The sequence below is a fragment of the Lingula anatina genome, chromosome 8 (assembly GCF_051362555.1).
Source record: "Lingula anatina isolate TDL-2025a chromosome 8, LinAna3.0, whole genome shotgun sequence".
NCBI lineage: Eukaryota > Metazoa > Brachiopoda > Lingulata > Lingulida > Lingulidae > Lingula > Lingula anatina.
The window spans coordinates 1481330-1494632 of NC_141774.1; the positions used below are offsets into that span (position 1 = coordinate 1481330).

Sequence of the window (13303 nt, forward strand, 5' to 3'; positions counted from 1 at the left end):
AATTTATGGGACTCTATTCGCGATCTATGATCAGAGTACTACTGATAAACATTAACGAGAGCGAGAAGATAGGCAACAGCCATGGGGCAATAAAATGTTTTCCATCGGGTGGAGCTTAAACTGAGGCTCGCTGTCTATTGGTTGATTGGTATAATCGGGTGGAGCTTAGACTGAGGCCCGTTGTCTATTGGTTGATTGGTATAATCGGGTGGAGCTTAGACTGAGGCCCGTTGTCTATTGGTTGATTGGTATAATCGGGTGGAGCTTAGACTGAGTCTCGCTGTCTATTGGTTGATTGGTATAATCGGGTGGAGCTTAGACTGAGGCTCGCTGTCTATTGGTTGATTGGTATAATCGGGTGGAGCTTAGACTGAGGCCCGTTGTCTATTGGTTGATTGGTATAATCGGGTGGAGCTTAGACTGAGGCTCGTTGTCTATTGGTTGATTGGTATAATCGGGTGGAGCTAAGACTGAGGCCCGTTTTCTATTGGTTGATTGGGCAATCTAGGGTTAAAGGTGTGGACTATAGTTAGTTAAAAGCTGACAGATGCGGGCTAGCCACTCCTGGGATTTCGGCATTTCTGAAACTTTTCTAGCTCGTTTGAAGGAATCGTTCTCTGACCGAAAACTGCTTTTCGTTAGAGTAAAATATCTGTCCAAATTGCTCTTTGAAGTAAGATATTTTCAGGGAATTCAGTTATATGTGATGCAATTTTATGCGGAGAAATTATATGCAAAAACGTCAAATGCTTCATCGTGTTTCTGATAAGACCTATATCTTATACCATACAAAATAACTATACAACAGCAGAAGTTCAGTGTTTATAATATAAACAAAGGCGCTGGATGGATCCCAAAAAGATTAAATATATTAGCTAAAAATTGCCTAACATTTATACAGTTTGTGAAACAAAAGCAACGGACTGTTACTTTGACTGTAAACGTTTACTATGACGAAAATACTTGCTTTTTTATTTTACTTTTTAATTCAAGTTACGGTGGGAGTACTAGTTACTTAATTAGCGTTACTATGTAGGCCTACTTTACAGAATTAACCGTCCAAACATTTACGTGGCGAAGAACAGTGTAATACAACGTAGTGTTACATCCGGGTAGGTAGTAGTTGTGGACGCTGTGCTGTGATTAGTGGACGCAAATTGTGGCCTTCAATCTCAACACCCCTAGCTGGGGTTTCAGTGTTCAGACGACAACAAAAACACTCTTTGAAAAGTTTCACCAACTCGTCCCGAAATACCTGACCCGACGCAACAAAAAGAAAAAAATTAGTATTGTGATTCAGACAACTTATAAGGTACGTTGGTGACGCTGTGTACATGTAGGTGATGTAATCTTCGGTAGTGCCTTCCTTGTTAATCAAAATATCGTAGTAGAAACAACAGATGAGAAAAGGCCAGTTGAGCAAGATGGACGCTGCCACTGTAGTTAACAGTAGAATATTTAATTTGGTGTTTGTTAATCCACTGCTATCACCGTGCTGCTGATGACCAGCCAGTTGTTGTCTTACGGAATGGCTCTTCCTAAGTTTATACACAATGGCGACCGTCATCGCTGTAATGGCTATTGTCATTACGAACCACATCACAATAGATGCATAGTTGAAAACGACTAAAACATCAAGTGATGGTACTGTAATGTCATAAAAAACCACGATATATGGAGAACAAAATAATACAGCTAGAGGAATAACAACAACAGAAATCAGCAAAGCCTTTTTTCTCGTGCACAGAGAAGCCGCTTGCAGGGGTTTAAAAATTATTACAAGTCTCTCTACGGTTAACACTAATGTGTAGAATATGGAAAGCCATTGGAATATCATTTCTAAAGTCCAAAATACTAACATTTCGTTGACCATTTGACCTGTTCGTTCATCAAACGAGATGCATTTAAACGACAGAAACGACAGACGTAACTGATCCGCACCGGCAAGGAACAGGATATAAACAAAGGTGGATTTCTGCCTAAGACTCGGACGTCGGAGAATCACCAGGAAGGTGAGGAAGTTACCAACCAGGCCGATGGCTGTCAGGGCGTGCACAGTGGTACACCAACATGTCTCATACATGAAGCACCATTGCTCGGAGGACAGCATGGAACCGTAAATGCCGCCCAAATTGTACCAGCTAATATTTCCTTGGGAGGCGCTGGTGCTATTAAAAAGTCCAACATCGTTTTGATAGTCTACCTCATGCATTGTTAGTATGTCGCCTATTAGTTTATTTTATTACCGTTGGTAGTCAGCAATACAGTACTAGCTGTTCAGGAAAAGATGACAAACTTAACGCATCTCACTACCGGTATAGTACGAATTCATCAATCGTCAGTGTTGGTAAAATGCACCTTAAATTGCCTTTAGGTTAATCATCTTCCCCGTTGTTGTCAACTAAAGTAATGTACCCTCTGCTCGGAGGACAGCATGGAACCGTTAACGTCGTCCAAATCGTACCTGCTAAAAGTCCAACATCGTTTTGATAGTCTACCTCATGCATTGTTAGTATGTCGTCTTCGAGTTTATTCTTTTTCCCGTTGGTAGTCACTAATACAATTCCAGCTGTTCAGGAAAAGATGACAAACTAAACGCAGCTAACTAGTTCATGTAATTCACTAATGCTCAGTGTTGGTAAATCTCCCCTTAAATTGCCCTATTATGAATTGACTTCCCCTTGGTAGTCAACTATAGTAATGTACTTTATACTGTCACTGAGTGGATTTGTCCGTTGAATAAGTAAATATACCCTACCCCAGTGAGCCTCGTTTCAGGTACTGCCTCATAAACCTCATAATATAATGAATCCACCGGTCAGAGGTTGTATAACTTATACAGTTACGGTGACTGGTTTATGAGACATTTAATTAAAATTCGGGATTTTTTTTACTATCCTTTCTATATCTGTACGTATTGTTATAGTGATGAATAACGACGGACTGGAGCTTTCGAACGTTTATTCACCGACTCTCTTTTCATACAGCTTTAGAAATATTTAAACTCTATTTTTCCCAAAACTCAGTTATCATGTGATAAACAGCTGATCGAAATTAAAATACATTATGAAATTAACCAATCACATAAACTGTTACTGACTTTGACCTTTTCCATCTTTTTCTGACACCCAAAGCATGTTCTACACTTGTAGACTTTTGATGAAACTAAACTTACAGTCAGTAACTCCCTATCTTTTACTAGTTTGATTCCGTTTTAATCGTTATCTGCAATTAGTGAAAGTGTAAGTCATTTGCTTCACAACAATAGAAATGATTTCAATAACCAAGCAGACTGGATGACGATCTGCACTAGTACTGTAATTGTGCGTAAAACATTTTTATAAATGACAACAAGAAACATCAAATTTTCAAAATGTTATATTTTTGCAATAGTAAAACTGATGGAAGCTAAGTAATTCAATCAAAACTTCACTTACCACGCACAAAAGATCTTTCCAAATTGCATTTATATATATAACATTTAATATGGAATATATATATATATATATATATATATATATATATATATATATATATATATATATATATATATATAATATGCAGTGTTTTAATTGTGTTCCTTTGGGCTGGTCAAAGCTTGGTTTTGATGAAGCATGGTTCTGTCAAAAAAAAGTGTCTATATGTCGGCAACTACTGCATCGAAGAATGTGAAATTTTGCATGCAAGTGGTCGGTCTTACAGTATATAAAATGAGTTAAGCAGTGTTTTATGAAATTGTTAAGCTGTGCCAGAATGGCTCGAAAAAGACAGACATTGCCAGACAGATTATTGTGTCAAACGGAATGGTCTGCACAGTTTTATAGAGCTATGCCCAGACTGATGCACCTACACAGAGACCACGGCAAGTGTATCAACCTGAATCACTGTCCAAAACCACCCAGTCCGCTTTGAATGAGGGGCAAATTATAACCAAAACGCGTTTTTCGAGGCTCTTATCAAAGACCAAAATGGATTCGGCAGGTTAGGATATCAGGCTACCTCTGAGAAAGCCACTGTAAACAGCAAAACAGCAAAGTCTGTTTCTCTAATGAATTGAGGACCATGACCGTTTCTGGGTAAAACACTGAAACCGCGTGGCTTTCTTTATTTAGGCCAGATTTCACCCGCACCGCCAAACTTGTCAAAACAGAGTTTACAGACATCCTGAAGACGCCTCCGACAAGGTGCGTGCCACTTCTTAAGTGACTAGGGTCATTGACAGCGTCACTATTTGGAGTGGATACAACATTGGTGCCAAAACACTAATGGAAGTCATCGATGAAAACCTTAACCAGTTCAAATAAAGGAATGCTGTTGGAACCACTTGACCATCATTTGATAGGGGGCACGTTAGGAACAATTTTAGGTTGCACAATGAGATTTCCGGTTTACCGAAGAGCTTTTCATAACAGTGACTTACAGAACCAAGGGAATAAGCAGCTACCTTGGTCATCAAAAATCGCCATATTTGAACCACATAGACAATATATGGGTAGGCCATTACTAACCGAGTCAACAGACTGCATGGCCTAAAACAAAACAGAACCAAATCGGACAAGTTTTAACCGTTACCTGGAATTTTATTCCAGATTAAACTCTAAAAACCTATCCTAAGCAATGCCTTGCCGCTTGAAAGCTCTGATAGCAGCAAGATGAGGTTCGGCGTAACAGCGACTAATGCTGTGACTAGACACTGACACGAGGGGCCTTTGTGGGGCGTGTAACTCTTTTAAAGACGTTACTTTGGAAAATATGGAGATCCAAAATATCGCTTTCAATGGCTGTCGTATGGCTTGAAATAGGACATATATCTTTGTTTGCCTCACTGGCGAATTCAATTAATAAACTGATGTCACATTGACATCCGGTTTTTATAATTGGCAAAATAAACTCTTATCTCTTATCTTATCTTATCGAACAGATTATCAAAAGTTTTAATAATACAATTTTAATCCTTATTTGTATTTACCAGTCAGCAAAGTAGAAAAAAAAGATGAATTATGATTTGGAGAAAATATTCCATATTAATGTCAAGCCTGTATATATATATATACCACTTAATATGGAATATTAATTTTTGGCGAGTAAATTTTCTACAAAATATTTAATTTCTCTCTAACTACTTGAAATCCAAAACTCTCGAAACAATTGATGCATGCAGTTGCATGTTCTGTGGTCAGAAATGTGAGGGGTGGTCTTTTCGACAATTTCTGCCCTTGTATAAAAACGCATGGGTTTGGTAAATCTTTCAAGTGTGTTTAGAGAAGCAACAAAGGGATCGCTCTGAAACTTGACAGGTACTTCATTAAAGATATGTTTCGACAGCTAAGCAACACAGCTTACTATGGGACTCTTGCTCTCAGAGAAAATGTCCAGAAACGGACAGCCATTGCCAGGTAATTCAACATTTATCAGGAACCGTTTGTACAGTCCTCCAAAGAAATGATGCAACAGGGCACCTACTCCAATACCTCGACCAGGGTGTCCGCGTATCACAAGACAGGATCGCCTTCTCCTTAGAGGACGCCGTGCTGGCCGTACAAAGACAACCAGTGTCCTCAGAAAAGAGAGGCAGAATGTCATTCAAACGCCCGTTTCAAGGTCAATCGTGAACAAGAGATTACTGCAAGCCGGTTATTTTGCACGAAGGCCAGTAGGGAAACCACTGTTAACAGCATGTCATATACAGCGACATCTGCAATGGGCTGGGGACCACGTGCGTTTGCAGCCAAAACCTGGAATCACGTCAATTTCAGTGATGAAGCCAGATATGGATTTTTAGAGTTGATGGTCGAATCCTTGTCCACCGACGTGTACGAGGGGCATAAAACGATGATTGGGTACTGCCAAGGGTGCTCGCAGGGGGTTGTAACGTCTCTGTTTGGGGAGCATTCTATGTCGGTGCCCAGATCCGGTTGGTTTTTTCTAAGAGGCAACCTCAGCCAGGATTCCTACAGAGACATTCTTCAGCAAACGATGTTTTGATTGGTAAGAGTCATCTTCAGGAACAACTTTGTGTACCAAGACGACCGCGCAACCCACATCGAGGCCGCAGAATCACTGTTTCTTCAAAACCTGCTGGAGGTCATACTCACAATTACTGACTTTTCATGATTTACTGTAGTGAGTTCTTTGACTGTGTAACATATCACTGTCCGGAGGCTATCATTTTCTTTAATATCTTAGCTTAAAGTTAATACTGACATCAAACTGTTGAAAAGGTTTTCTGGGGGTGTTCCTTACTTTTGAATGGCATCTCATGTCAATTTTGATATCATTGACCAAAATATCTCACAACAGAAGACTGCATGTTTTTATTACTCAGTGGCATACTTTTTTAATGACTCAAGCCAAAAAAAAAATAATCAGTACTCAAAAATAGCAATGATAAAAAATATTCCATATTAAGTAGCAACCATATATAGAACCATTTAAGGCAAAGGGCAACCACATTTTATCCTACGTCACACTTGCTATTCACTGATCAGCTCTCAGTCTGATTGTAAAGTATTCAGGTGCTCAGGCATAGCAAGCAGATTTCAATGGCAAAATGAATGAACCGAATACACGGGATTTTGATAGCGAAGACAGGACGCGATCTTTAACTTACCGATCAAGTCAATGTGCAATCATGACAAGTTCGTCAATTCACTAAGATGGGAATGTGTGACACACACAATATCGACATCAAGTGTTTTTATTTCACGTTTATATTATAATGTATGAATAGGAAAAGATATGTAGAAAGATATGTATACATAGAAAGTATGGTTTTGGGACATTTGCAAACGCGGATGTGAAACATCTAAATGACCAATCGATCCATCTCATCGAACCCCGTAGCGCTCCGCCCCGTCCTGCCCCCCCCCCCCTGCATCATCCATCCCCGCCCCGCATGGTCCAACCACGCCCCGTCCCCGCTCTCCCCGCCTAGCTCCACTCTAAGATCAACTATTTCTTCCCCTTGTATAATGACCTAATAGCCACACTATTGTTTAATCAAGGAGTTCTGTTGAAACTCCTTGTTTTAATGGAGATGTGATGTGACATTTTCTTTCACCACCAAAATATCATATATTTCTATGAGTTGTTCACAATATTTTTATTGTGAAATATAGATCTCATACGAAGAGTTATCCCTTTAACATTCATTTGACCGGGTAATTATGCCATCAGTGGGAATCTCTAATCTTTATGCTAAGCCCCCGGGCCGAATCGGTATGGGGGAGCAATCTTTATTCAGAAGAGGAAGGTTTATATATCTCTGTTCTTCTTCTCCGTTCACGTTTATCTGGATTTCGGCTCTGCTCAAGCTGCTCCGGATTTCTTCTCTTTTCATGCTGATCGGGATTTTTTCTATGTTCAAGCTGATCGGGATCTCCTCTCTGATCAATCTGATTGGAATCTCTTCTCTGGTCACGTTGATCAGGATCTCTTCTCCACTCAGGATGATCAGGATTTCTTATCTGCTCATGATCTTCATTCATATCCCTAAGCAATCTCTCAAACGGAGTAGACAGCATCCTAGTCCATTGGCTGGTATCTGCTGATTCCTTTCTTTCAGACATTTTATCCTCTTCGAGCTTGGAATAAATAGGATCCTTATTTCTTGGTAAGGTTCTTATCTTCCTTTCTCCAAACGGATCCCACCGCTGCCACCAAATTGTAACGTGCCGTAGGTCCGCACAATTAAATTCCAAACTCACAGAAGACCAAACAATGCATATAAATCAGCAACAGGTTTTATTTACAACAATGAAAAAATAAAGATAAACACTTCATACGACGTAGACGTCTTTCTTTAACAGAGTCACAAAATTAGCAGTTTATAACCCTGCCTTCCACAGCGTGAAATCTGTTCTCTCTGTTCTCTCGTGAAGTCTCTATTGTCAAGTGATAGTATAACGATTTATTAGCTGAATGTCTTTTCCTTGGTATGGTATCAGTCACTTGAATAGGTGTTAATGAAAGACACGTATAAATATATATGCAAGTCTTTATAAAGCAAAGTTTTTAGTTTGTCATAAAGAGGATAAATCATTTATAATTTAGATAAAATTAAATCTGTCACAATACAAGTCTTACCTACTATAAATATGAGCCAGGAACCTAAGTCCCAGTAGGACTACTATTACCAAGTGTCCTACGGACAACCATTACCAGGAACCGAGGTCATACGGACTTCGGTTCCTGGAGGACTTGGATTACTGTTACACCGGGATCCGTGCGAACTAGCGCAGCCAGGTCACGTAGGCAGCATGGAAGGGCAGATAGGGCAGAAAGCGGGTTCCTACGACTGATGGTTAAAGAGAAGGGACCCGAAATCCTAGTACTGAATATGTTTAACGACACGGTGGTCATGCCCATTGTCACCGTTGTGTGTCGATTAATTCCTGCGAAATTTTTTTTCCGTGCATTGCAACAAATAACTGTGTTTATTTTCTAGGATAGCCTCTTTAAAAGAATAATATGAAAGTTACAGCTGTCTTCTGCTGCGATCAGGTGTCTCCATTTTAATCATTCGTGTCCTTTCTTAACATAATCAGATTTATACATTGTATACTTGGACTTCCTCTGTGAAATGTGTAAGCTTCTTGTTCACATGAAATCATTTTCACGTGATAGAAATGATGAGTAAAAAACTTAAGTCAGGCAAGTCATGTAGCCTTAGAGTGCATTCCCATAGATTTATATCGATCCATCTAGATCGACCTAACTCCCTGGGGGTTCACGCTAAATTAATTGCTGTCAGCCGAACGCGCACGGTAGTTTATTACCCCCTTACAGCTTTTAGTAGGCGGGACAGACCGGATAAGTTGACAGTAATCTAGTGAGAATCCCCTCAGGGATAGATCAATCTAAAATCTGTGGGAATGGGGTTTTAGAGTAAGCCAATGAAAACGCGGCAAGTTATTGACTGCAAGATGCATGGTAGATTTTCACACTGTATTTCAATGGGCTGGATTAAACGTGATTCAAACTCGAAAAAGACCACAGGTAATTACAAAAACATTTTATTTAAACAGTTTTGACATAGATGAACAAGAAAATGTAAAACAAAAACTGTAAAAAACTGTTTGAAAAGTGAAAGTTACAGGGCGAGGGGTATACTACAAGAGTACCCACAAATTAACTCCCAACTCGAAAAAAATACCTCTGTCCCAAAGCGCCTAGGTTTTGCGGTGCCTACAGTGCTAAATGTGTAGGCCTTTCCAGCAAAGACTCTCGCTTGTCCGAGAAAAAAACTTTTTCTTGAATAACATATTTATAAATACGACGATATGGCTCGTTTTGCTGTAATTATAAGGTAACTTTTCTGACTTAATTGTAAATAAATTAGTTCTTATCATCACCAGTAGATGACTATAAACAGAGCATTCCTTATTACCGTCAGTGACTTCACATAAAATAAACATGCCGTGATATAAACAATTCCATATTAAAAACAACAACTACTAGCATCCATTTTGTTACTGTTAGTGCAACTGACCCCAGAATATGTGGAATGGGGGGGGTCGCAACTGACTTATACTATCATGCTCCATCTTAGGCAAAGATAAATGATACCCCTGTCTTTTTAAAACACAAATATTTTAACTGTAACATTTAAGGCGATGCCAATTCCATGTTGTTTAGCATTGTTTCCATAAAAATGCCCTTGATTTACATTATACTATACTTGATCATGAGAAGTTCAATGGCATTTGAAAAAGAACTGCGCTTGTTTTACATTGTACATCGTAATTGGGAATTTAGATGGCCTTTGGGATTTGTTAGTTGATAAAATGTATCACTTTCTGAAAAATGAAACCTGACATCCAAATGGCGTTAATTTCATTACTGCACTGGTATATTTGCTATTATGATCATTATCAATCAACTCTAACGTATATCAAAGTTGACCTGATGCTTGCAGTTTTATTAAATTTTACAATTTTATGACGTGTTATTTCATGTACTGTTATTCTCTGTGCTAACTCGGATCCAAACTGATTAAAATTCTGACTTATTTGCATTTGCATATTTAGTAAATAAGAATGTGATTTTCTCTTTATCGTCTCATTGTGTCGGTGAGTACAGTCGCATATCAACTAACACATTTCTTAATGACCAGAGGACAAGGTGTTGCATCATAAAAGTCATGAAAAATATAAAAGATACAACATCCTAATAGAAATTATGACAGCAGAGTGGCGCAGTGGAAGCGTGCGGGGCCCATAACCCCGAGGTCCTAGGATCGAAGCCTAGCTCTGCTATTAAATTTTTCCTTTCACATTGGTCCGCTTCATCTCTTCAAAATAATTTTAACTCAGGCTTTGTATTGACCGGTGCGCAGTTTGATCGAATTGCAGCGGCCCTTTTATTGGGGGTGGTGTCAGGGAACCCCGACCCCCCCTCTTTGATTTGTAAAAAAATCACACCAATGGTCCCCTCTTGAAATTAGAATTTTGGCTGAATCAAAGTGATAAACCGTATTACCTTGTAAATAGCCCTTCAGCGCGCCCCGAACCACACACCAAGAAGGAGTAGGCGCGTAGGCTTTGCATCCGCGGACCGTGGCAGGGCAAGTTGGTCTTAGGATCGGAGCAAGTTGGCACCCTACTGGTGTACTTAAATACAGTGAATATCTATATAGTAATAGCAGATCAGCCGAGGACCCCTTTTCACGTTTTTCTCCCAAACTACAACTGTTAACAACTGACAAGTGTTAGCAATACCTCAGGGCAGTGGGAAGATGGTGGTCCTAGTTTGAATTTAATCATGAGTGTTAAAAGTATATTTTGGAGGCATTTTCTAGCCTTTGGCAATTTCCGTAAAGCTTTGGCATGTGTGACAGGTGTCATATATTGTCAATAACACTACGTCACATAGCAAGATTTGCTGCAGGCCCGTAGCCGGGGTGGGTGGGGGGTGGGGGTGGGGGCTTCGGGGGGTTCGATGTAGCCGCCATTTTCTCTGTGAAAATGTCCGCTTTGAACCAAAATTTGATCTAGAATATATGCCCTTTTTTCATTTCGGTCAACTTCGGCTGGCCAAGTGGTAATCTCCGTGGCTTCCAAACACGGCGGAGTGGATTCGATTCCTACTCAGTCCGTTTTTTTTTTCTTTGATTTATCATCATCATTATTATTATTATATTAATATAAAATGATTGTTAATAGTTTTGCAACTCAAGGCAAGGTGGGGAGGTTGGCTTTTATTTTATTTTTATTTTATTTTCTATTTTTTTTGATCGGATTTCGGTTGCAAATGCATGTCACAAACAAATTAAATGTCACAATTAACATGATAATATATTAAGCATCATTTATGAATTACATCAAATAGTGTTCACTGTGGTGTCTGTAAAAGTCACCTCTTCGCGAACTGCATGTTCACGCATTGAAGAGAATTTTCCGTCTCATTTATCAGAAAATAATTATTCGTTTGTGGTGTTTTGTCCATCATGCACGAAAACATTAAGATAAAATTAAACAGAATAATTTATAGGAACTAACGTGCTTTGTATTGATTAAATACTCGAAGTAATGTAGAAAGCTTTTACACTAACACGGAAAACAATTTTAATTTTCTATTACAGCTAAATAGCATAGCTAAAACATTAACCCCAGCTACCTGTAAGTGAAGAACTAATGGCAGCTTAGATTAAATCAGCTGGTTTGCTCTCTTTATGCCGTCCGCGGTAGACTTAGAGTTGGCACATGAGGAAATCATCGAATTTTACAAGGTGTTACGGAAAAACAGCTTTCTGAAAAAGTCAAAGATAAGAACATTTATACTTTTCAAAAGCACCTTCAATAATAATCCATATCTTAGGTTGTCCATGGGTAAGACATTAAGATTATTACTGTGCCAATTTAAATGCTGAATACTGCCGCTGAGACTATAGACTGGCCGCTACGTGGGGGAAGAGGCTTCTCTCCGCCTTTGCTTATTGTGTGATAAGAGCATGGTTGAGGATGAGATTCAGTAGGCTTGTTAAGGACCAAAAATTGGCCAAACGCTGCATTTGTAGTTCAAATGTCTAACTTGGCATGAATGTTTTTTGGGCAAAACAATTTTTTATCCAAAGAGACACGCTATATCGATGCATTTATTAGCATAAATTATGCAAATTAGTTACCATCAATATTTGGCCTAAAACACGTATAGATCATCAAACCTGACTAAATTAGGGACAAGGAATCCATTTTTAATATTATGTAAGCAACTGGCGGCCATTTTGTGCCTCAAATCCAAGATGGCGGATGGTAGCTTTGAGATGGACACCACCTGGAAAAAGAAAGAGAGGAAGGCCCAAGACCACCTGGCGCCGAACAGTGATGGCAGAGCTGAGGGAGGGGGACCTTACATGGGGACAGGCCCAGCACGTAGCCAGAGACAGGGCCAAATGGAAAGAAGTGACTGTGGCCTTATGTCCCACATGGGACGAAGAGCAATGATGATGATGTTGATTTTTGAAGCGTTCGACCTACATATATGTTGTATATAGATTTCTACTATTTTGGAGGTGCAAAAGTAATTTTTTTATATTGTTTTGGTGATTGAAGTTGATTTAAAGGGGCTAAGAGGGAGTTTTAAGTGACTACCAATATATGTGTGTGAACGCTGCAAAACCATGGATATTGATAACCTGTCTTCAAGTATACTTCAGTGCAATTTTTTTTATAAACCAACGATATTGGACAAAATTATGAGCGAGAAACTCTTTCTTACCATTATGAAGGCCATTGGTGGCCATTTTATCCCTGAAATCCAAGATGGCCGCCAAAAATCATTTTGAAATTGAGCATAATTCGCCATTTTGAAACTTAATGTATTACGTCTTTGTAAATGAGAAGTACGCTGTTTTTTATTTTTTCTGGTGCAGAATACATTTTTATTATTATCTGCTTCATGAGCACAACTATTTTAAGCCTCCAAAATAAATATACATGGAGGCTTAATTACGTTATCACATAGACTTTACGTCATGTAGTATAATTAGTACATAATGTTTCATAACATCTTAAAGACCTTGAAACAAGTGCATGAAACCAAAATGGCTTAATTAAAGGTAAAGAACACTGGGGCAGACCCAGAGATATTTTCTGACAGTCTTCCAAATTATCTTTATTGATCCATCCTCCATTTTGACCGTCCTCCGACAGAAAAAATTAGATACCGTCAATGTAAACTTGAAAATCTGACCGTCTTCCGGAAGACCCAGAAGACCCTGGCTCTCAAGCCGCCTTCCCAGGTACATTGAAATATACAAATACCCAGTTTGCTGGCTAAAAAAAAGAACACAGTTTTTTTTGTT

General features: G+C 39.1%; 1 non-coding gene across 1 annotated transcript; it reads left to right on the forward strand.

The window, feature by feature from the left end:
- Positions 1–10184: 10184 nt before the first annotated feature.
- On the forward strand, positions 10185–10256 carry Trnam-cau (transfer RNA methionine (anticodon CAU)). The gene has a single exon. It is a non-coding gene; the product is annotated as a tRNA-Met (tRNA).
- Positions 10257–13303: the final 3047 nt, after the last annotated feature.